Raw genomic sequence first — 24,198 nt, forward strand, 5'->3', positions numbered from 1 at the left:
GGGGATGGTGGGACCTGGGGACCGTGGGGGAAGATCATGGAGGGGTGGGGTTGTCTCAGGTATTGGCAAAGGGACCCAGTGAGGGATGAGGGCATAAGGAGAGGGACTCGAGCAGTGATGGGGGGACATAGAAAAAGTTTACAGAAAGATGGGGGTACCCACATAGGGCTGGGGGATCCAGTGAGAGACCTGGAAATGCTGTGGGCAGTAATGAGGGTCCGCAGGCCAGTCTGGGGGTCACCAGACGGGGCTGAGTGTCCCCAGCCAGGGGACCCAAGGAGGCTGTGGGGATGAGGCTCACCGTGCACTGTCACTGTCACCGGCGACGACTTCTGCCGCTCCCATGACCCCTTGGAGTACACCTGGCCCTCACAATGGTAGCGGCCGCTGTCGTTCAGCTGCAGAGGGGACAGGGACAGTTCGGTCCCAGGGCGGGGGCTCCTCACCTCCTCATTCCCATGGTAGAATCGCACCTGGGTGACTGAATTGTTCCACCAGCCCCGACAGCGCAGTGTCACCGTGTCCCCCTCCAGCAGTGCCCGTGCCGGCACCTGCAGCACCAACGGGTCTGTGGGACACGGGGGTCCTGTCACACCAGGGGGGTCCTGTTTTCACAGGGCCCCCATATTGAGTCACACGCAGAGCACCAGTGGTCCCCACTTCCACAAACAGGGTCCCCCTGCACTGGGATGCTCTGGGATGTCCCTGTGTTCAGGGCACAGGCTCTGGTCACCCCAGGAGGTGACCCATGGAGCAGAGCCCACCCAGAACCCTCGAGGTCCCACAGGTGCCACCCTGGGAGACCCAAACACCCCTCACCATTTAAGACGCTCACTGTGTGGCTGAACCCGCTGTCAGGTCTGTAACACTGGTAGGTGCCAGTCTCAGTGACAGTGAAGTTGTCGAGTTCCTTTGGCTGCCAGCTCTGCCCATCCTTGTACCAGATGGTGCCACTGGTGGTTCCCAAGCCCTGGCAGATCAGTGTCACATGGTCCCACAGCACTGCTGGCCTCCAGGGAGGCTCCACCAGGAGCTGGGTGGTTTGGGCACCTGCAGGTGGCAGGGGACACCAGACTGCCAGGGCCAGTGTGGGGCTGGGGACAGGGGGGTGGGGACATGGCATCCCCTGAGGACTCACCAACGAGGCCGAGTGTCTGGGCTGGAAGGGAGAAGGGACAGGGCTGGGTGGTGGTGGCCCTGCAGGGACAGCAGCACCTGGGGACTAGGTGTGGTGTCTGTTCCCAAACTTTCCCCAAGGAAACACTGGTGTTGCACAGAGGGCTTGAGGACAGGCACACCTCAATCACCCTTAGACAGGACATGGGGGCATTGTGGACACCTCACGTTTGCACAGGTCACCTCTACCACGCTCACAGCACCTGTACCCACAGCCACATCCCCATGCCCCTGTGCCCATGATCTAATTCCAATGGCAGCTTTCCCAATGCCACAACTGCATGGTATGTGACCCTTGTCCCTGTCCCTGCATCCCTGTTTCTCTGTCCCCACAGCTGCCCCAGCCCCAAGGTTCCTTTTGATACATCCTTGTCTCCACATCTCTATCCCCTTGTCCTTATCCCCACATACCAGTGCCCCTCTTCCTGTTCCCCTGTTCCTGTCCCCACAGCCACCCCGTGAAACTGGTCACACTGGGGTCCATGCCCATACACTGGCTCTGCTGGCCTTGGGGACCTCTGGGGACCCCTACAGCTCCCCTATGCCCCCTCCCCACCAGTCTCTGCCTCACCAGGGCCCATCCCCGGGGTGTCAGGCCCGTGCCCAGGGCACTCACCCCACAGGAGCAGTGCCACCTTCCCGGCCATCCCCGTGTCCCCAGCCATGTGGACTGGCTGTCACTCGCTGCTGTGGCCACCGGTCCCCTGGGTGGCGGCTCTTCGGATGAAGAGGAAGGAAGCGAGGTCACGTCTGGTCCCCACGTGTAGGTGGCCCTTGGTGGGGGCAGGGTGGAGGAAAGGTGGAGACACAGTAGGGGACAGGCTGGGGACATTATGGGACAGTCTGCGGGCTCAGTGGGGGAATGTGTTTCCAGGAGTGAGGGGGCTCAGGGGTTGTGGGGAACCAAGGATGGGTGTCCAGGAGAATGGGGGTCCAGGGGAATTGGGGTCTTCATGCCTTGAAGCATTCAGGGATGGAGGTCCTTCAGGAACATGTTGCCCAGGGATTCAGGGTCATAGGATGTTGGCCCCAGGTTGGGCATGCAGGGAGAAAATAGGGGAACCTCAGGAAGAGGTTCTTTGGAGAAAGAAGCATCCCATGGGATGGGATCAAGGAAATGGTGGTTCTGGGCAATGGGAGTCTGGGGATGGGGGTCCCAGAGAGGAGTGACCAAGGGAATGGGGGTCTCATGTTTGGGTTCCCAGGGGAATAGGGGTCCTAGGGATGGGCAGTGGCTGGGTGGACAGAGGAGTTGCAGCTCCTTCCCTGAGTGCCCCAGATTTTGGGGTGAGTCAGAGCCCAGCAGAGCCCCCACAGTGTGCTCATGGCCAGGGGGGCACCCCAGGGTTGAGTCTCTGGGTCTGTGCCCCACACACCCCTGGGCTTTTTCCCATCCCCCCATTTGCTGCCTCAGCCATTCCAGGGAACACCTGAGCAGGTAAGAGTGGGGGGATCCCAGGAAGGGGAAAAGGGGGATGGGGTGTGCAGGCCGTGGCTGGGGGGCTGTGGGGGATGAAAGATTTTCACTTTCTCTTTCCTGCAGCAGAAGGAAAAGCCCATTTACGCTGAGCTGAGGACGTGGGTTCTGTCCTGGGCTGGGAGGGGAAACCAGATGGGTCCTGCCCTGAGGGAAAAGGGCTCCTGTGGTGTGGTGACACCTGGGTCTTGTCCCAGGGTCTTGTCCCAGAGGGTTCCTTGTTCCGGGGGTGCCACGTCCTTGGGGATTCTGGTCCGAGAGGTGGCAAATCCTGGGAACCTCTGACCTGGAGGACCCTGACCATTTTTACTGTCCCCAGTGGGGCCCTGTGATATCTGGGCTGCCCAAACTTAAGAGGCACGTGTTACAGACTTGCCCTGATGATGGTAACTGCTGGCTAAATTTGGTTCAATTCCCTGATGCCCTGTTGGTTGAGACAAAACTATACATCCAGGATGTAAATGTAAAAATATTTTCCAACAACATTTTTTCCCAATTAAAAGGAAATTCAGCAAAAATCAAACTGACAGTGTAGAAAATGGTCTGGTTGATAGAATCCTTTTAATCACTGCTCTCCCAACAAGTCACTCACAATAACAACACAAACAAATCACAAAGGAAATGAGACCTTTTGGTTCCCTTTAGGAGCCCGTTGGTGCATCCCACAGCAGCTTTTGCTTGTGGATAACACAGAGTGTGGAATCTCCCTGAGCGTCCAACAGGTCCATGGGATTGTTCCCTGCCTTCTGGGCAGCAACCCAGCCCATAGGGAAGGCTTTGGTTGGGCCATATTCAGGAACTCTTCCCATTTTTCTCCTTCCCACTTGTAGACTTGATTTACTCCCCAAGTGTTCTGCTCCCAAAACGGGGAGAACAGACTCTGTCCATGCTAAGAATGGTGCACAGGAGACTGTGGAAATGCCCGTGTGTCCCTCAGGGTCTGCTTCCCTGGGAAATGCACTCCATCCTGCCCTGAATTCCCCTGCCTGGGCACTCTCTGCTCCTGCTGGGACACTCCTGTTCCCCAGATCCACTTGTAGAGCCCCTGCTCATTACTTCCACTCTTTTCCCTCTCTTCTGGTGTCCACATCCAGAACCCAAGCATTCTTTCCAAGAGGTTCCAAAGGACTGCAGGTTTTGTTCAAGAAGGATGGTCCCAGTCAGGTTGTTGAGCAGATGGATGTGGGATTTGCAGAACTTCTGGGGCTCTCTCAACCCCTTGCTCAGAGGGACAAAATGATCAATTGCTGCATTTCCGGACTGGTTCCCTCACAGCTGCCCCTGCAGGGGCTGTTTCCATCCAGCCCTGCTCTGAGAACCATCAAAGGCCCTCACAGAGACACTGCTTGGGCTCCCATTGGCTTCTGTGCTTCTTGCACAGGGCTGAGCAAACCACAGCCAGGCCTTTTCCTGCCACAGAATTCTCACCTTTGCAGCAGCTCTAAAGCTGTCAGAATCAAAGCCAAGGGGGCAGGGGGGACCCTCAGGTCGTGGCTGCCAGCTGGGGCTGGCCAGAGCAGGGCTGGCCAATGCCCATCCCTGTGCATTGGGGCTGGGCCATGGCTGGGCCCCACACTTGGATGGGCACTGGCTTCAAGGAGGAGGAGTTGGGGAGCTCCTTCCTGCCTGGGGCTCCATTCCCAAGCTGCTCTTGCTGGCTCAGATCCTGCAGGGGACCAGCAAGAATGGAGAAGTCTGGAACCCTCCCAGAGCTGCCATCCCCCAGGACAGGACCCCCTTGGCCAGCATGTGTCCCCCCCTGGGACAGGATCCCCCCCAGGACAGGACCCCTCTGGATGTGCCCTTGTAGTGGTTTTGGTTTGCTTATTTGAGTTACAGCACTATTTATGTAGAGGTCTCATGTTTGCTGAATTTTGTTTATTAAGTGGGAGATAGGATCTTGGGAGAAAAAGGCAAAACAAGTTTAACTTAAAAGTAAACAGACAGTAAGGGAAAAAGAGAGAGAGAAAAAACCATGAAACTTACAAAACCCTTCTCCTCCCCCCACAAGTGTTCACTTTCCTACAAACAACATAGAGACAAAAGCTGGGACTTTCAGACAGTTTCACCATTTAAATATAGTCTTTCATCAATTCTTTAGGAGGGGAGTCTCTTGTTTATTATGGAATTTCCCCCACTGACAGCCTAGAACAGTTCTCTTGTGGGTCAGAACTCTAACAGAAACACCTGACTGAAAAACCTGCTTCCAGGTGGTCTCCTCCCATTAGCAGTTTCCCAAGCTGCTCATGGGTAATGGAACTCAGGCATCTAGGGTGCACTTTTTAAAGATAAGCAACTTCAAAGGCAAAGGATTCTTCATCTCAAGGAACAGAGATGTTTTCTCACTTCTTTCACTGGTGCAAGAGCTTCTCATTTTTTGTTCTCTGTTCAGGCATCTCATGGGAACACAAGAATCACAGATTCTAATGCAATATTACTCAGTCCATCACAAACACTTTTGCTCAAAAATCCACAAATCATCTCTCCAAATACATTTTTTCTATGATTTAATGGACAGTCTACCTATAGAGTTCATTTCCATAGCTCAAACAAGAAAGTCCAGACAGCAGGCAACTCCTTCATCCTTCCTCTAATTAATCCCTTTCTCACTCTCTCCATCTGACTGTTATGCCAAGTCTTCTCTGTGCTCAATCACTTGGTCTGTTCTCACTCTGGGAAGAGCTTGAGGCATTGAAGACTGTAGTCAAAATAGATAGTGCTGGGATAATGTAGCTAGGACTTCCCTTTTGCTAACAGAAGCCAGACTGAAGGAACTGATAAGGAACTGATAAATCATGAGAACTGTCAAACTAGAGCTTCTGCATCCTGAATAATCAATAGACCCTATGAACACAATACAATCATAAATCAAACAGTCCTGGGAAAAACAGGATTTAGCTGTCATGAACACTAAAGGTTAAAAAGTCAGAGCTGAGGAAGACAATCTTACTTCATCATTTTGGGACCCCACCCCATTAAAAAGACCACCGACCCATTTCAAAGAACAAACTACCCATGCTTGATGGCTGTTTGGGCTAATTACCATACGAAGCGGGGGAATGGGAGGTATCAGAGCTATAAATATGCATTTGTAGTTTGTGTATTCAATACTCCTGTAGATAAAAGACCCTGTGATGATCTGTAAATTGCACGTGTGTTTCTGGGAGCTATCCCTCACGCTGCCCGGCATAGTAATAAACATACACTTTCTAACTTTAAACTGTTAGAGAGTCTTTGTCCGTCATAGTTGGATATTGGTATTAGATCAATGTCCATAGTTTTTTTAATAAATCATTTTGGCGAGCCAGGCAGGAGAACTGCTCTTTCTGGCCGTGGGGCCGGTGGGGTCTAGGACCCCTCAGGGCGCCCACCTGGAAGTTTTCGGGGTGAGGGCTCCTCAGACCTTACTGTCCACCCGGGGAAAGACCTGAACCTCCTGGAACTACAGACAAAAGGTATGTTTAAAGAAAAATGTATTGAATGCAGGTACCTTAGAATAGAGGCGGCTTATAAGTCATAAGAGACGTCTTATGCAAAGCAGAGGCCTGACTGGGTTTTGGAATCTCCAAGGAGTGTTGTATGGTTGTTGTGTCCAGGTAACGCTGGTCACTGTTGGCTGCATTCCAGGGGGAAAGCAGCGGCAGCATAGAGCTGCTGTATTGGTTATAGGAGCAAAGTGGCTCCAATTTGGCTTGTAGTTTAAAGGTGCACTTTGGTAATTCATAATCTGAGAGGCTAGCCTGAATTTTTGAGGTGAACAGAGTCCCGTTCTGAGTTGCGGTCGCGAATGCTGGATGTGTGTGTATTCGTGTCTGTTTGGGTTTTCTTTGTGATTGCGTGCTTACAAAAAGAATAATTTGTGTACCGTGTGTGTGTGAATTGTGCAAGTTTGTGTTGTAAGTGTTTTTGTTTTTAAAGCGTGTTACTAACCCTTGTAAGTGTTACAAATTTAAAGTTGTAAGAGATTTTAAAACCCCCGCCGATCCTCGGAAGGATATCTCTGCTGAAAAGCAGAGGAATTCAGGGGGGATGTGCTTGGGCCGTGACTGGAGGGTGTCACGGAGAGCGCTGTAATTTCTGACCGCATAACTGATAGTGTTATTTTAATCAGTGTGTTGTTCAATAGAAAAACATCTGTGGGTGGATAAACTGTTTATTGTTTATTAGAAAAACAAGCAAGTGTAAAAAAAAAGTTTTGGGTGGTTTTTTTGTGCTTTTTGCAAGCATTCTCCTGAGATATCACAGTGATCAGGCAGGAATCTGGGTTGTCCCGGTAACCAGCAGGGAGCCGGGATTTATTGCCTCAGGCTGAGTCTTTGAAATTCTGAAAAAGCCTGATGTGTTTGTTTTAACTGTTGTTTGTAGAATGCAGTTTTAATTGTAAAAAGAGCCAAAACTGCCTGATCGAGAAACCCCCCGCTTTTTCCTCAGTGCAGAAAATTTGTGGAGTGTTTTTGATCGGAGACGCTGTGTTAAAATCTTTACCTACGTGAGTTTAAAGTCGTCAGAACCCATTGTTTCGTGAGCCTAAAAAAATTGCTATCACATAAACAAGTTTTGGTGAAGGGGGACAGTGTATAAGAAGTTGATTGCAATTTTTCTTCAATTGTTAACTTTTTGTTTTAAGATTAACAAGATGTTCTTTCCCTTTTTCTGGTAAACTTATATGCCTAAGAATAAGAACCACAAGAATTGAAAAGCTGGTTCAAAGAGTTCCCCTGCCCAGGGATGGAATTTCAGAAACCCTAAAAATTAATAACCAGTAATTTGAATTAAGTGTCTGGGTAATCGTGTGGTTTTTTTCTTTTAAATAAAAAGAATTTTTCCTTTTTTATGTAAACACAAATTCTTTCTTCAACAGCTGGTGCTTCAAGCCTTGTTTTAAAGAATACATATTGCTAACTTTTTGTGTTAAGATTAACAAGCTGTTCTTTCCCTTCTTCTGGTTAAACTATATGCCCAGGAATAGAAGGAACAAGAATTGAAAAGCTGGTTCAAAGAGTTCCCCTGCCCAGAGACGGAATTTCAGAAACCCTAAAAATTAATAACCAGTAATTTGGATTAAGTGTCTAGGCAATTGTATGGGGTTTTTCTTTTAAGTAAAAAGAATTTTTCCTTTTAAAAAAAATTCTTTCTTCAACAGCTGGTGCTTCGACAAGCAATGACCTCTGATGGAGAGACAAAACTGATTAAGGTCCCCTTTTCCTCAATTGATTTAGAGATTTGGGAAAAGGGTGCTAAAGGCTATCGAAGTGATCCAATAGGGGTTGCTAAGAAAATGAAGTTTATAATCAAGCAGCATTTACCCGATGCCAATTGCTGCTTGATGCCATAACAGAGAAAAAGAAATAAAATTCTTGATAGACACCGGGGCAATAAAACCCTAACACCTGTAACCAGTAACTATGTAATAGTAAAAGAAGTGGCTGGCCAACCTAAAAAAGGCTTACATTTACAAACCATTGAAGTTTAAATTGGGGAAACAATAGAGAATCCATCGATTTTTATATATGCCTAATGCTCCATCTGCACTTTGGGCAGAAATCTGCTAGAGCAGCTGGAGGCATAAGTAATATTTAAAAATAGAAAAATTATTTTGGAGGTAAAGAATCAACAATATGTAAAACTGTTAATAATAATAAAAAAAATAGATTAGGTGTTTCCTGGAGTGTAGGCTCCTGACATGCCGACAGGCCAAAGAAAACTTTTTAAAGATAAAACTACTGAAGGAGTGTCAGTTTAATTTCAACACTCCTATCGTGCCAGTAAAGAAGCCTGACAAGTCATACAGGCTGGTACAAAACTTAGCTGTTAACAAAATAACTGAAGGCCTGTATTCAGTAGTTGCTAACCCTTATATCTTGTTAACTCATTTACTGTTTTAGATGTGCAGATGCTTTCTTTTGCCTCCCTCTCCATAAAGCCAGCCAGAAAATCTTTTCATTTGAGTCCTTTGAGGTGGTCCTTGCACAGGAGAACCTCAAACTGGATGGAAGATATTTGGGGAGCAGCTTGCAAACAGTTGCTCCAGTATGCAGAAGACCTCCTAATAGCTACCCAGATCCAGGGAACATGAGTGAACCGGACGGTAAGCCTCCTAAACTTTTTGGGCTTGCAGATCCCAGAAGAAAGCCCAGCTGATGAGGCAAACAGTCATTTACCTGGGTTAAGAAAGCTATTCAGGCCTTTGACCAGCTAAAGAAGGCCGTCATGTCAGCTCCAGCCCTGGGACTTCCAGACGTGAGTACACAGCTCCTAAAGGATGGCCAGAGTGCCTCAGAATTCACTCTACGCCAGAAGATGCCTGTGCTAGTGTCTCATACAATGTCTGCAGTCCTTGAAGAAAAGGAGGACATTAGATCTCCCCACAGAGATTCCTAATGTACCAAGCTATACTGGTAGAACAAGACGATGTTAAGATTGTGGTAACTAACATTGTGAACCCAGCTTCCTTCCTCAGCGGGAGTATAGGAGAACCAGTGATCCACGACCGCCTGGAGACCATCGAAACCACCTACTCCAGTCACCTGGATCTGAAGGAGACCTGGTTTACTGACAGAAGCAGCTACGTTGTCAGTGGAAAGAGGCATGCTGGGTATGCAGTTACCATCAGCAGAGAGGTAATAGAGTCCGGACCATTGCCCACCAACACCTCTGCACAGAAGGCTGGATGCCTTTGAGGTAGTCCTTGCACACGGAGCCATTTGGAAAAAATCCTAAAGCTGCTAGATGCTGTGCAGCTACTTGAGAGGATGGCACAGATCGCATCAAAAAGTGAGCTCTAATTGGAAGAATATGCTGGCGGACAGAGAGGCAAAAGACTCAGCTAAAGGTGAGGTACCCGATGAGACAATTGAGGCAGCACTTATCCCAGATGAAAAAAATTTCAATTAAAGGTAAGCCAGTATATAATATAAAGGGTAAGAAACTTATTAAAGCAGAAAAAGCAAATTACAGTCAGGAAGGGTGGGCCATGACAGAGAAAGAGAAGCTTGTAGTTCCATCCTATTTGTTATGGCCATTAGTGCAAAGAGAACATGGGAAAACACACTGGGGAATAGACATCTTGTATAGTTATTTGAAGGAAAGAATTGTGGCCAGAAAGTTACAAGGTACAGTGATACAGGTAACCCGTCAGTGTAGTCTTTGCCTCCAAACTAATTCCAAAAATACACCAAAGCCTAAAATGGGACAAATTGGGAAAGGCTGTGGACCTGGGCAACAATAACAAATTGATTTTACAGAGCTGCCCAGGAAGGGAGGATATTGTTACCTATTGGTGTTAACTGATACCTTTTCAGGATGGCCAGAAGCCTTGCCTACTAGAACGGCTAAAGCCCGAGAAGTAACCAAAGCATGGTTGCAAAAATAATACCGGGGGTAGAGTTCCAGCCACCATATCCCCAGATAGAGGGCCACAAGTATATGGTGGCCCTAAATAGACAATTTAAGAAATATGTCGCTGGAGCTCAAGACAAAAAATTAGACAACCTAGAAATTAAGTCTTTTGCAGAAAAGTTCTTGGAACCACAGTGAGAAGGAGCATTCCAGATGCTTCTTACTACTTTCACTACAATCAAGATCAAAGAACAGAAGGCCTGGATCCATCACTCCCAAGTGAAGAAAGCTCCAGAAGGAATCTGGAAGATCACACCAGGCGACGATGAACTAAAACTGAAACTCACTCGGAACCACAAATAGATGGACTAATAGTTTTTATAGACACTATGTGGAAAGTTGTAATTATTGCTGTAATAAGCTTAACCATAACAAGGGTCAATGCAATACTGCGTAGGTACAATGTGATTGAGATAAACAGGTGCCAAAGAAAAGCTTATGATGCTTACTCTCGTAAGGCTTTAAATAAGATGCTAAGGGTTATGGGAAGGAAATGTCCTCCATTTAGACTCAAAATAGAGGGGTGTGCAATAAAAGAGTATGACTCAAATACCTGTAATAGAAAGGCTGTGATCCCCAGGTGCCATCTAGAGATCTCTCACTGGGGTGCTAGGAACAGGATTGGGAGTATTTCACCTATAACCCTGTGACTAGTACAGTGACAGCCTTTGTTGTAACTATACATGCCAATAGTCCCCTAAAGATTAAATCATGAGAGAACTGTATTGTACCCTTCTGAACACCGAATGTGAGCACAAGAAATTGAAGGAAAATGGCAAACTGTTAATCTAGAGCCCTATACTGCAAGAAGACAGTTAGGATCTGTCACTTTGAGACAAACAGAAAACTTCACTGGTGTATACAGGGCAAGGTTGTGTCTGCCCAAAGACAGCATGCTGCATTATAGAAATAGACAACCAAGTTGTAACCCAATTCAATTTGTGTGTTTGCAATTTTGTTAGAATTAAGGGATGTGATTTTTCCTATCGGGCTCCTGTAAGAAACTGCCTGTACCCATAGGAACATCCCAGATTGAAAGAAATCTTAAAGGAAATTAAGGAAGAAGGACATTAATTACAATTCACCATGACACAGAAACCATCAAAGGAGTATTTAAGAGGCTTGAGGAACATTTGTCCCATCACTGGTGGGATGTGCCTTTTGAGTAGTCTCCAACAGCAACTGGTATACTACATGCCTTAGTCCACCCTATAGTTGTGTTGCTTATTCTGGTGTTGCCTCTGGTGTGAGGCTGGCGACCTGGTAAATCGGAGGCCACGGCGAACTTACAAACTGGCCGGACAAACCACGCGTGACACCAATATGATGAACGGTGGAATGCGATTTATTTCCCATGGGCACCTGCTTAAGTAACCTCGGTGCGCCCACGTGACTCTCAGAAAGGGGATAGACAGCAAGGTTACAGGGCAGCAGCCTGGAAAGGAGGAGGACCCTATTCTCCTCGTACATCACGTGATCTTCCGTGCGATTTTGCTAACTACATTTCCCCCCTCTCTATGACTAATAAAACTTTCAACTTATACAAACTGCATAAACATAACAACAACAAAGAACTGAAACAACTTGTTAGTAGAATGTGCGAGCAAGTTAAACTTGTAGGCAATAAATGCTGACGTTGCTGTCTTTTCAAGCTAGCTGTCTTTGCTCTAAAAAGCATAATGTCAATTCTGCTTAAGCGAGCTTTAACAAATTGGGTTATTTTGTTAAGCAAACAAGGGCCGAACACAAGGGCAAGCAATATGGTAACCACTGGTCTGATCAAGGTGGAGACAACGGGGGCAATCCAAGGATGTTGGCTGAACAGGGAATCGAACCAGTTTCGCTGCTGGAACTCTTGGCCACGGCGTATAAGTCTTTCTTTAAGTTCTGCCATGGATTGCCTGATCGGACCTGAATGGTTAACATATGTGCAGCATTCCTCGTTCAATGCAGCGCAAAGTCCTCCCTGTTGCATCAGCAACAGGTCCAAACCTCGTCGGTTCTGCAGCACCATCTCCGACAAGGAGAACAGAGATTCTTCCAGTTTTAAAATGTTTTTGTGAATCTCAAGGAGGTCTTCATCAATTGCTCACTGGAGCTGCAACAAATTCTGTTTCTGTGTGACCAGCGAAGAGATGCCTGTAGCTGCTCCTGTTCCACCTAGAGTTAGAAGTACTGCCAAACTGACAGCTGTTACCAGTTCTCTCTTTTCACGATGGCGTGCTTCGAAGTGGAGCATTACTTCGTCATCTGTGTGGTACAGGATCCTAGGGATGACAGCAACTTGAACACAGAAATCGTTAGTTGTATCAAACTGCCTGATGGAGACACATGGGGTGATATCTGTGGTATGACAAGCCCACACACTCTCTGGTGCTGGAATGGCCCGTGACTGTTGTTGGTCTAGGGTGATCGAGGTGTTACAGTGCTGTTTGTTTTGAGTGGCTAGGGATCTGCTGCCAATGCACAGTCCGTACCCTGAGATCATTCCCAGAGTAATTCCCTTGCGGGAAGTGTCCCACTTACATTGTTTGGGATTGGCTCCTTTAGCGTATTCAAACATTGTGCTGACACCTATTCCTTCGTAAAAGGGTGGTTTGGCGTCATACCAGCATGACTTGGTCAGGTTAGGTTGTGAGTAGTTTAGTGACACAAACGCAGCGTATAGCATTCGATCGAACAGACCCTGCGAGGCTACTTCGGGTCTGGGACTGGCTGGTACTGAATCGGGCTCTGCTGTTGCAACGAGCGTTTTCTCTTTTTGTGAGGTTATCAGCTCGTTGGGCCCTACTGCAATGTATCGTGAGGGTGGATGAGTTCTGATGATCTGTTTAACTGTGCCACGGTCAGGGGCCAGGCGTATTGAGTCGTCCTGACGCCTGTACACTGACCACAATCTGCCTATTGCCCATGTTGGGTTTTGGGGTCGCAGTACTGTGACTGTGAGGTGAGAGCAATTTCCTGGGTGTTTACCTTGGTATGTACTTCTTGATATACAGCCGTGAGGCCAACTTGTTACTTTTAGGAACTCATCCTCCTTTGGAGGTTTCCACCGGTTACCTGTTACTATGGTCTCACAACCCCAATACCTACAAAACCAGTAACCTGATTTAGTGCAATAACTCTTTCCAGGGTTGTGGCTTGGACACCAGTATGTCCCTTCTTCAATAACTCTTGCCTTACCGGATCGGTCTCTCGTAAAGATGTCTGTCAGACGCACCGTCCACGCGGGTGAGTTGGTTTCAGACTGACCTATCACATCGCCGGTGATAAAGTTCCTAAAGGTCCAGATGCTTGGCTGGTAGGGATGATTACCTGCGCCTAGGTGAACTGATGGCAGCGCAAAACTGATACACAAGAACAAAGCCGGAAGCTTGACTGGCAACCTGTAGTGGACAACCTGTGGAAAGACACTCGAAGGCAAATTGTTATCTAGTCTTTTCACTGGAAATATTCGTGCTGCAGCCTCTGGCAGGTCTGCAAGCGCTGTTTGTATCTTTCCCCAGTCTGTCAGGGGCATGGACTTAGTCTTTTTTCTATGTGCATGCCTCATGGGCAAGTCTGTGTGCTTAAAGAAAATTGCTGGTGTGTCCTCTGTGTCTGTACTAGAATTTGAATCATCACTAGACTCCCCACTGGTGTGACACTGTCCCTTGTATTCAATTCCCTGTCCCTTGTATTCACTTGCCTGTCCCTTGTATTCACGTCCCTGTTCCTTGTATTCACGTGCCTGTTCCTTGCACTCATGTCTCTGTTCCCTGCATTCACATCCTCGTTCTCTGCATTCACATCCTCGTTCCCTGCATTCACATCCTTTGCACCACCCCTCTCGGACTGGCTTTGACACCTGCTCGACCTCCTCCTCCTCCTCCGAGTGAGAGGAAGTGGACTGATCAGAGACTTCCTGTCTCCTGTGCTTTTTGCTCTGACTCCGCCCTCTGGGTTTCTGGTGGGCAGGTGTGCCACTCCTCTGCTCCGCCTCCTTTCCAGGGGCATTTCTGCCTTAAAAGGAATGGCTGGGGAACCCGTTCTCCGATTGGGCTCCGACTTCTCCTCCCCTCCGAGGACCGCACCTCCCCCTTTTTGGTCCCAACCGCGCGTGTCTGTGGCGCGAAATTTCACGGAGCTCCGCCCTTCTTCTTCAGCCTCGACGCCATGTTGTGGTGCATATGGAGGTGGCCTCACATCTATTTGCCTTAAATCTGCACTTACAACACTTTCCCTTGGGCTCGGGGGGTTCTCCGATGGGTTAAACCTGACCGCAGAAAGGGACTTTAGGACCGGGGATGAGGATCACGATCGCATGTTAGTTTCAAGCACCCGCTCGCTCTCCATGCCAGGACTCCCGAGCACGGACCGTGAATGGTTATCAGTTTCAAGGCCCTGTTCTTTCTCAGCCCGATCATTTTCAAACACAGTCTGTGTGGCTGCTCCGATGCCCAGCTTGGGAGTTAACCTCAGGCATTTTTGAGCCGCAGCCCACGTCTCCTGTTCCTCTAGCGCTTTCTGCAGCGCTTTCATCACTTTTCCCCAGCTTTTAAGATTTTTGCTGATGGCCGAGACTATAACGTCTCTCACTAGCACATTAGTACACTGTTCCCAGCATTCTGAATACAGAATAATAATTCCCCACTGTACATAAATTTCTGAAATTACCTTGCTCAGCATCTTCATGCCAGCGGTACTGAGGAGCGTCCTCCTCCACCAGGGTCGGTCGTAGCGCCCTGGTCGCCTCCCGTTATCAGCGTGTCACCCGTTGCCCGGAGCACACTCACACCCGTGTGTCGGGGGGGGCGTTCCCAGGTTTCGGCACCACTTGTTGCCTCTGGTGTGAGGCTGGCGACCTGGTAAATTGGAGGCCACGGCGAACTTACAAACTGGCCAGACAAACCACGCGTGACACCAATATGATGAACTGTGGAATGCGATTTATTTCCCACGGTCACCTGCTTAAGTAACCTCGGTGCGCCCACGTGACTCTCAGAAAGGGGATAGACAGCAAGGTTACAGGGCAGCAGCCTGGAAAGGAGGAGGACCCTATTCTCCTCGTACATCACGTGATCTTCTGTGCGATTTTGCTAACTACATTCTGGTTAGTATAAGTTTAGGTTTATCTGTTGTGATGCTTGTTTGGAACTGAGGGATGCTACGACGAATAGCAGCCTTAACCTCATTATCAAAAGCGTGTGGCTTGGTCTTCAGAGACACTAGCTGTACAAATTGGATTGATGAGGAAGACACTTTTGAGTAAAAGAATTTACTCACTTTAAAAAGGAGAAGTGGGGAAAATGAGGCATTGATTTAGAAGAATTAACGACTGTAGTCAAAATAGATAGTGCTGAGATAATGTAGCTAGGACTTCCCTTTTGCTAACAGAAGCCAGACTGAAGGAACTGATAAGGAACTGATAAATCATGGGAGCTGTCAAACTAGGCTTCTGCATCCTGAATAATCAATAGACCCCATGAACACAATGCAATCATAAATCAAACAGTCCTGGGAAAAACAGGATTTAGCTGTCACGAACACTAAAGGTTAAAAAGTCAGAGCTGAGGAAGACAATCTTACTTCATCATTTTGGGACCCCACCCTATAAAAAAAGACCACCGACCCATTTCAAAGAACAAACTACGCATGCTTGATGGATTTTTGGGCTAATTACCATACGAAGCGGGGAATGGGAGGTACCAGAGTCATTAATATGCATTTGTAGTTTGTGTATTCAATACTCCTGTAGATAAAAGACCTTGTGATGATCTGTAAATTGCACGTGTGTTTCTGGGAGCTGTCCTGCACGCTGCCCGGTGTCGTAATAAACGTACACTTTCTAACTTTAAACTGTTAGAGAGTCTTTGTCCATCATAGTTGGATATTGGTATTAGATCAATGTCCATAGTTTTTTAATAAATCAGTATAACAAAGCAAAAAACATCAACTACAGCATTAATAACAAAACCAGTACCAAGAACATTGAGGGATTTGCCTCTCAAAAACCCAGGGCAGTTTGGTCTCGGTGCCCCTGCAGGACCCTCAGAGCACCAAGCTGGAACAGTGGAAAGTCCCGGGCTGGTGGCTGGGAGGGCAGGATGTCCCTGGCAGGGCAGGGGCGGGATGTCCCGGCAGGGCAGGGGGGTGCAGGGTCACACTGTAGCAAGAGGAGCAGCGCTGAAGAAGCCGCGATGGCGGGGCAGGGCTGTCCCAGCTCCAGCAGGGCAGGTGGAGGAGCTCAGAATTCCAGGGCAGGAGAGCAGATGATGGTAGATTTCCCAGGACTGGACCCCTCCAGAGACAGTGAACTCCTCCTGCAGCAAGCAGCAGCCTGGCTGTTCTCTCTCCTCGAATCCCAAAAGCCAGAGAGACCAAGCTGCGTCCAGCTCTGTCCTTTACCTGCCCCAAAACTCGGGTAATCTTACCCCTCTGAGCTTTGGCCACCTCTTAGTTTTGGTCGAGCACCCTTAAGCACCCAGTACTTTGTCTCCTTAGTAACTTATGGGGAAAAAATTCTTTAGAGTTAAAAAGGAACAAACCCAAACCAAACACCGGGGATGGGGGTGCCATGGGAATGGGGTCCCCAGGGCTTGGGGGACTCAGAGATGGGAGTCCCAGGGGAATGTGGGCTCCAGGGATTTGGAATCATGGGATGGGTGTGCCAGGGATGGGGTGCAGGGGAAATGGAGGGGGTACCATGGGAATGGGGGGTCCTGTGGGAATGGGAGATCCTGGGAAAATCAATGTCCTCAGGAGAGTTGTAGGAGATGGAACAAATGGGAGAGGACTCCTTTGGAATGGGGCTCCTGGGCCATGGAGATCCTGGGGAATGACAGTCCTGGAATGGGGGTCCCAGGGAGGGAGAACATAAGGAATGGGGGCCTCATGGTTCAGGTCCCTGTGGAATGGGGGTCCCAGGGATGTGCAGTGGCTGGGTGGGCCCGTGGGTCACAGCTCCTTCCCTGGGTGCCTGAGAATTTGGGGTGACCCAGGGCCCAGCACAGCCCTCTGAGGTGGTCGTGGCCTGAGGGTCACCCAGGTGGATTCCAAAGGGCTCTGGGTCTGTGTTCCCCCATCCCGTGGGGGCTTTTTCCTCTCTTCTCTTTCATTTCCTCCCTTTTCCCCTCAATTTCACAATCTCCCAGTCTGTGCCTTGATGACCCTGGGGAGCACCTGAGCAGGGAATGGGTTGGGGGAACCCCAGGGTGGGGGAAGCAGGGGTGAGGGGTCTGCAGGGAGAGTTGGGAGGCTGTGGGGGATGGGGGTGTATGGCTGTGACCCCAAAAGACTTTCACTTTCTCTCTCCTGCAGCAGAAGTTTGGTAAATGTAACATATTGGTAAAAATTCGTGAAGAGAAATATAGAAATGTATGTTTTATTGTATTGGTATAAAGATATAAAAAGGTGTGGTCTGTTTAAAATCCTTCCCGAGTGAGGCTGCCACTTTTCAGCCCCAGACAAAGAGCAGGACGAGGGCCATCAAGGTGGACAAAGAAATTGGCCAGCTGAGATAATGATCATCAACACACCCAGCCGAGGCAACTCCTCTTCAGAGTCCACCCACTGATGCAACCAGGGACAGGCAAGCATGATCTGCACGTGAAAAGAACCTTCCGGTATCGCTCTTTACAAAGCTTGACGAATCTGGGAAATCCATTCAACGTTGTATTTGGACTATTTGTTGGACTGTGCCCCACACCTGTTTTGCCTCGGGATACGAAAAACCCTATAAAACCCCAAGCTGCATTCTGCTCCTCATGGGTTTGGGAAATCTGTACCTTGGGGCACAGATCTCTGTCCACCCAGCGCTGCGCTGTCCGTCCTTATTGTGGTTTTTCTCTTTGTTGGTGATTTGGATCGTTTTTCTAATAAATTGCTTTTTGATATTATTCCAATACTGCGATTGCATTTATAACAGAAGGAAGAGGCCATTTGTGCTGAGTGTCACACGGGGAGGGAGGGTTCAGTCCTAGGGGATCCTGTCCCAGGGGGAGACACATGCTGGCCAAGGGGGTCCTGTCCAGGGGGATGGTGGATTTAGCAAAGTTCCAGATTTCTCCATTCTTGCTGATCCCCTGCAGGATCTGAGCCAGCAAGAGCAGCTTGGGAATGGAGCCCCAGGCAGGAAGGAGCTCCCCAACTCCTCCTCCTTGAAGCCAGTGCCCATCCAAGTGTGGGGCCCAGCCATGGCCCAGCCCCAGTGCACAGGGATGGGCATTGGCCAGCCCTGCTCTGGCCAGCCCCAGCTGGCAGCCACGACCTGAGGGTCCCCCTGCCCCCTTGGCTTTGATTCTGGCAGCTTCAGAGCTGCTGCAAAGGTGAGATTTCTGTGGCAGGAAAAGGCCTGTCTGTGGTTTGCTCAGGCCTGTGCAAGAAGCACAAAAGCCAATGGGAGCCCAAGCAGTGGCTCTGGGAGGGCCTTTGATGGTTTTCAGAGCAGGGCTGGCTGGAAACCCCCCTGCAGGGGCAGCTGTGAGGGAACCAGTCTGGAAATGCAGCAATTGATCATTTTGTCCCTGTCAGGAAGGGACTGAGAGAGCCCCAGAAGAAGATTCTGCAAATCCCACACCCATCTGCTCAACAACCTGACTGAGACCATCTTCTTTCACGAGATGGACAGACAAAACTCAAGAAAAGAAAGAAAACCCAAACATTTTTCCCAATTTAATCAAAAAGCAGCATTTTGGATTCAATAAGAGAAGTAGGGGTTGTGTGCCCTCCTGACACTGAGAGGGGGATTGAGGAGACCCGTGGGGTGCTGTGAAAAACAAAAAGGAACCCCTGAGGGGAATCGATGCCCCCCAGTGCTGCCAGTGTCCGCCAGTGTCACAGCACACTCTCAAAGGTGTCACTGGGGTCCCTCTGTCCCTTATAAGGTCTTGGCAGCTCTGTGTTGGTCACTTGTGTATCCTGAGGTGGCGCAGGGCCAGAGGACACCTGTGGGGGCCCTGAGAGTGGCACCAATTGTGGGGACCTGGGTGGGGGGTGACACCCGTGGGTGACGTGTCCCTGTCCCCCCCTGTACTCACCCCCTGCCCGCTCGGTGCTCACGATGTGGGGGTCCAGCACTGCCCCCTCCTCTGGGGGGGTCCTGCGAGGATAAGGGGGTGTCTGAATAGGGGGAAAAGGGAGTCCTGGCAAGAGCCCCCCACTCACCTGTCCTGGGGTTTCCTGGCAGCTGCAAGGAAAAGGGGAGGGGGTGACCGCGGGGACCCCGGGACCCTTGAACCTTCCGGGGCCTCGGCATCTCCAACCACCCACAGGATCCCCAATTCCCCATTGGAGCCCTGAAACCCACTGGGCCACTGATTCTCCCTGGACACTCCAAGAACCCCTGAACCCCCCAAAACTCCTGCACCATCACAGAGCTCCCAAGTCCCCATTGTCCCCAACACTCTGATCCCCTGGAACTCTAAGCTCAGCAGGGAGGGACACACCCCAGACTCCCCCAGGACCCCAGAAAGATCCCTCCACATTCCTGAACGGCCCTCCAAGAGCTCCCCAAACCCTCCAGGAGCACCCAGTGCCACCCCAATGCTTGTTCAAAGGCTACCCAGGGATGGACGTGGAGCCCAACCAAGACCCTCCAAATTCCCCTCAAATCCCGCCCCCCCGAGGATCCCCTGTCGAGGTCACTGTGGGCTCAGTTTCCCCCAGCTCAGGGGCCCTGGGTGCTGCCCCATGTCTGCCCCAACTCTGGGGGCTTCCCCTCACTCCAGGACCCCCATCCCCCCCAGTGTCACCCACCCCGGCGGTGCCAGCAGTGACAGCCCCCGATGGCAGCCAGGAGCAGGACCAGGAACAGGAGGGTCCTGCCGACATTCACAGCCACTGCTGGGGACAGAGGGGGACACGGCGGGGTCACCCGGAACTCCGAGAGTCCCGCACCCCCCGTGTGACCCCATGTGAGCCCACCTGTGACCCAGGGTGAGCCAGGGGTCACCTCCAGGGCCAGCTCAGGGCTGAGTGCCCGGAACACGCGGTGCCCGTCCTGTCCCAGCTGGTTGGTGGCCACGCACTGGTAGGTGCCTGAATGTCCCACTTCGATGTCCCCAAGCTCCAGGACAGGACCCCAGGCCACCGGTTTGCCATTGTGCAGCCAGGTGAAGGTGACAGGGGCTGAGCCCACCTGCACTGAGCAGCGCAGGGTCACGGGGTCACCTGCTCGCACCTGGTGTGACAGGGGACCGGGGGTGATGGTGGCATTGGCCACGGGCACTGTGGGGACAGAGACAGGGCTGGAATCTGGTGAGGTGGAATGGGGGTGCTGTGGGTGGGGTCAAACCCTGCCCGAGCGTCCTGCTCCCCCAGGACAGTGACATTCAGGGGGACACTCTCGGCCACACTGTCCCCATCGCTGACCCGGCAGTGATAGTGGCCGCTGTCATTGTCCCCAACGTGTCGCAGCTCCAGGTGGGGGCTGGTGCCCAGCGGTCTCCCTGCACCCTCCCGGTGCCAGGTGAAGGACAGGGGACCTGTTCCTGTGGCCACCTCACAGCTCAGCACCAGGCGGTCCCCCAGTGCCACCTGTCCCCAGGGGGGCTGTGCCCACACGGACACCCATGGGATCGGGATTTCTGTGGGAGTGGACAACACCAGGGGACAATGAGGGACATGGCGGGGGGGTGGTGTGGAGAGAGGCAGGGGGCCTCTAGTGAGGAAGAGAGGTTGCAGAGCTGGGGGAAGGCCTGGAAAGGAATTCCAGGGAAGTTTTGGGGCCCCGGGAGGGGATGGTGGGACCTGGGACCGTTGGGGGAGATCACGGAGGGGTGGGGTTGACCCAGGGACAGGGGAAGCAACCCATTGAGGGATGAGGAGATGAGGAGGGGAACTCAAGCAGTGATGGGCGGACATAGAAAAGGTTTACAGGAAAGATGGGGGTAGCCACGTAGGGCTGGGGGACCCAGTGAGAGACCCAGAAATGGATGAGGGATCCTAGGCAGGGATGGGGGGTCTGGGCAGTAATGGGGGTCTGCAGGCAGGGCTGGGGGTCGCCAGACAAGGCGGAGTGTCCCCAACCAGGGGACCCAGGGAGGCTGTGGGGGTGAGGCTCACCGTGCACTGTCACTTTCACTGGCGCCGAATTGTGCTGCACCCATGATCCCCCGGAGTAAACCTGGCCCCGGCAGTGATAGTCACCACTGTGGTGCAGCTGCAGAGGGGACAGGGACAGCTCGGTCCCAGGGAGGGACCTGCTCACCTCCTTGTTCCCATGGTAGAACTGCACCTGTTTGACCGAATTGTTCCGCCAGCCCCGGCAGCGCAGTGTCACCGTGTCCCCCTCCAGCAGCGGCCGCGCCGGCACCTGCAGCACCAGCCAGTCTGGGGGACATGGAGGTCTTGTCACACCAGGAGGGTCCCGTTTTCACGGGGAGCCTCCATTGAGTCACGTCCAGAGCACCAGGGGTCCCCAATTCCACAAACAGGGTCCCCCTGCACTGGGATGCTCTGGGATGTCCCCGTGTGCAGAGGACGGGCTCTGGTCACACCAGGAGGTGACCCATGGAGTGGAGCCCACCCAGAGCCCTCGGGGTGCCACAGGTGCCACCCTGGGGACACGCAAACCCTCCTCACCATTTGAGACTGTCAGGGGGGGGCTGAGTCCACTGCCAAGTCTGTCACACGTGTAGTTGCCACTCTCGGTGACAGTGATGTTGTCGAGTCCCTCCTGTCCCCAGCGCTGCCCATCCTTGTACCAGGTGGTGTCACCAGCAGTCCCCAAGCCCTGGCAGGTCAGTGTCACTCGGTCCCACAGCACCGCCGGCCTCCAGGGAGGCTCCACCAGGAGCTGGGTGGTCTGGGCACCTGTGGGTGACAGGGGACACCAGCCTGCCAGGGCCAGCATGGGGCTGGGGACAGCGGGGTGGGGACATGGCATCCCCCGAGGACTCACCAGCGAGGCCGAGGGTCTGGGCTGGAAGGGAGAAGGGACAGGGCTGGGTGGGGGTGGCACCATGGGGAGAGAGGTATGGGGACATGGGGTGTGGGGGCTGTCCCTGAACTGTCACCAGGGGGACACTGGTGTGGCACAGATGTCTCGGAATTTGGGGAACTGCAGGCACCCCATGGTCAGGCAGGACATGAGGACATTGTGGACACCCCAGGCATGGGGACCCTGTGCTGGCACAGGTCACCCCCACCAGCCCCATTGCCTCTGTCCCCATGGCCCATCTGCATGGTGCTTGTCCCCTTGTCCCTGTCCCTGCACCCCTGTCACCCTGTCCCTGTCCTCACACCTGCACCAGCCCCACAGTTCCTCTCCCCACTTTCAGGTCCCTCCAGTCCTGTTCCTCTTCTCCTGTCCCCACAGCCACCCCACAACCCTGATTGCCTCATTGCACTGGCTCTGCTGGCTTTGGGGACATCAGAGGACCCCACAGCCCCTCCCCCCCCGTGGCCCCTCCCCACCAGTCTCTGCCTCACCAGGGCCCATTCCCATGCCCGGGGCACTCACCCCACAGGAGCAGCACCACCTTCCCGGCCATCCCCGTGTCTCTGACCATCCAGACTGGCTGTCACTTGCTGTCAGGGGTGGCTGTCCCCTGGGTGGCGGCTGTTCCGAAGAACGGGGAAGGAAGTGAGGTCAGGCCATGTCCCCAACGTGGCTGTGGCCTTTGTTGGGGGCAGGGTGGCCACAAGCTCGGGATGGGCTGTGAGCTGGGTGGGGACTAGGCTGGGTGGCACAAAGTGGGACATGGTGATATCAGGAGTGGGGGCTCAGGGGGTTTGGGGACCCTGGGATGGGGTCCCTGGGGAATGGGGGTCATGAGAAGGAGGAGTCACTGGGAATGGGGGTCCCTGGGGCTGTGGGGATTCAGGGCTGGGAGTCCCATGGGAACGTGGGCTCCTGGGATTTGGGATCATGGGATGGGTGTGCCAGGGATGGGGTGTGGGGGGAATGGAGGGTCCCATGGGAATGGTGTTTTCAGAGGAGAATCAAGGTCCGGTGGGAATGGGAATTTCATGGAATGGAATGAATGGGAGAGAGTTCCTTGGAAATGGGGCTCCTGGGCCATGGAGATCCTGGGGAATGGCAGTCCTGGGATGGGAGTCCAAAGGAAAGTGGGACATAAGGAATGGGGTTCCCATGGTTCAGGTCCCTGGGGAATGGGGGTCCCAGGGATGTGCAGTGGCTGGGTGGGCCTGTGGGTCACAGCTCCTTCCCTGGATGCCTCAAATGTCGGGGTGACCCAGGGCCCAGCAGAGTCTGCATGTTATAGATGAGCAATGCGATGTTTGGCTCTCAGAATGAAGGGATGAATATTATGTGTATGTTAAGAGAAGTTTTATTGATGTATAGTTATGTTATTGTGGTAAGTCCTCCCATAGTCCTCTTTCCCCTGCCCTTGTATTGTTTTCACGGGATTGGTAGTTGGGGCATTGGGGGAGGGGCTGGCTTGTCACTAGGAGGCGTGGCATGTCAACATCTGACCTCCAATCAAATTGCCAGAAAGCAGTCTCCACCAATGGACAGTGAAGAGAAGTTGACTGACAGGCTTTGGGAGGGGCCAAAGTTGACTGATGTAACACCAGGAGTATAAAAGGCAGAGCAGCCATTTTGTAGATGAGCACATGGTGGTTCAGTTCCATGGTCCTAGCACTGCTTTTTCTCCTTATTCAGTCTTTTGTTGTATCTTGTTAAGGTTTAATAAACCTTTGAAGTTTGTAAAGTGAGTGTTGTTTCTGACAAATGGGGACTCGGTCTGGGATATACACCTTGTCTCTGTGGCCCTAGGAGTTTTCAAAAGAGAACCGTGCCCTGCCGTGTATTCGGTGACTCAGTCGATTCCTCCTGGGACCATCAGTGATCGCAGGTCCAAACCCTGGAGACAGTGGAAGACTGAAAAACAAAAAATTAAAGTGGGAAGAAAAAAAGCCCCCTGGGGAGAAAACTGCAGATGATCTGGAAGACTGTGAGTATTTGCACATGTGTGTGAACCCAGGAGAGTGTTTAGTGTGTGTGGGAGACTTGAAAGAATTGCTGGATTGAGCGAGACTCAAGATCACCTGGAGACACCAGGTTGAAGGTCACCAGTTTTAAGGGGACTCAAGAGCTCCTGAGGATGTCAGGTTCAGAGTTCACCGGATTTAGGGGGTGTCAGATCAGTGGTGGCCGCGCTTGTATCGGGAGGTTCCGAGCACATGGCGCCGGCAGTGGA

General features: G+C 51.5%; 1 protein-coding gene and 1 long non-coding RNA gene across 2 annotated transcripts in view; one reads left to right on the forward strand and one right to left on the reverse strand.

Annotated features, from left to right (window-relative positions):
* LOC310919502 (low affinity immunoglobulin gamma Fc region receptor III-like) overlaps positions 1-24,198 on the forward strand; it is a gene marked incomplete at both ends in the record, with an annotated part of 346,992 nt that overhangs the window by 77,368 nt on the left and 245,426 nt on the right. The gene's annotated exons all lie outside the window — the stretch shown is intronic.
* LOC310919541 lies at positions 11,714-14,826 on the reverse strand. The gene is made up of 3 exons (XR_014591834.1): positions 14,708-14,826; positions 13,235-13,451; positions 11,714-12,318 (listed from the first exon to the last, which is right to left on the reverse strand). It is a non-coding gene; the product is annotated as an uncharacterized lncRNA (long non-coding RNA).

Source organism: Zosterops lateralis (assembly GCF_965231275.1).
Source record: "Zosterops lateralis genome assembly, chromosome: 27".
Taxonomy (NCBI): Eukaryota; Metazoa; Chordata; class Aves; order Passeriformes; family Zosteropidae; genus Zosterops; species Zosterops lateralis.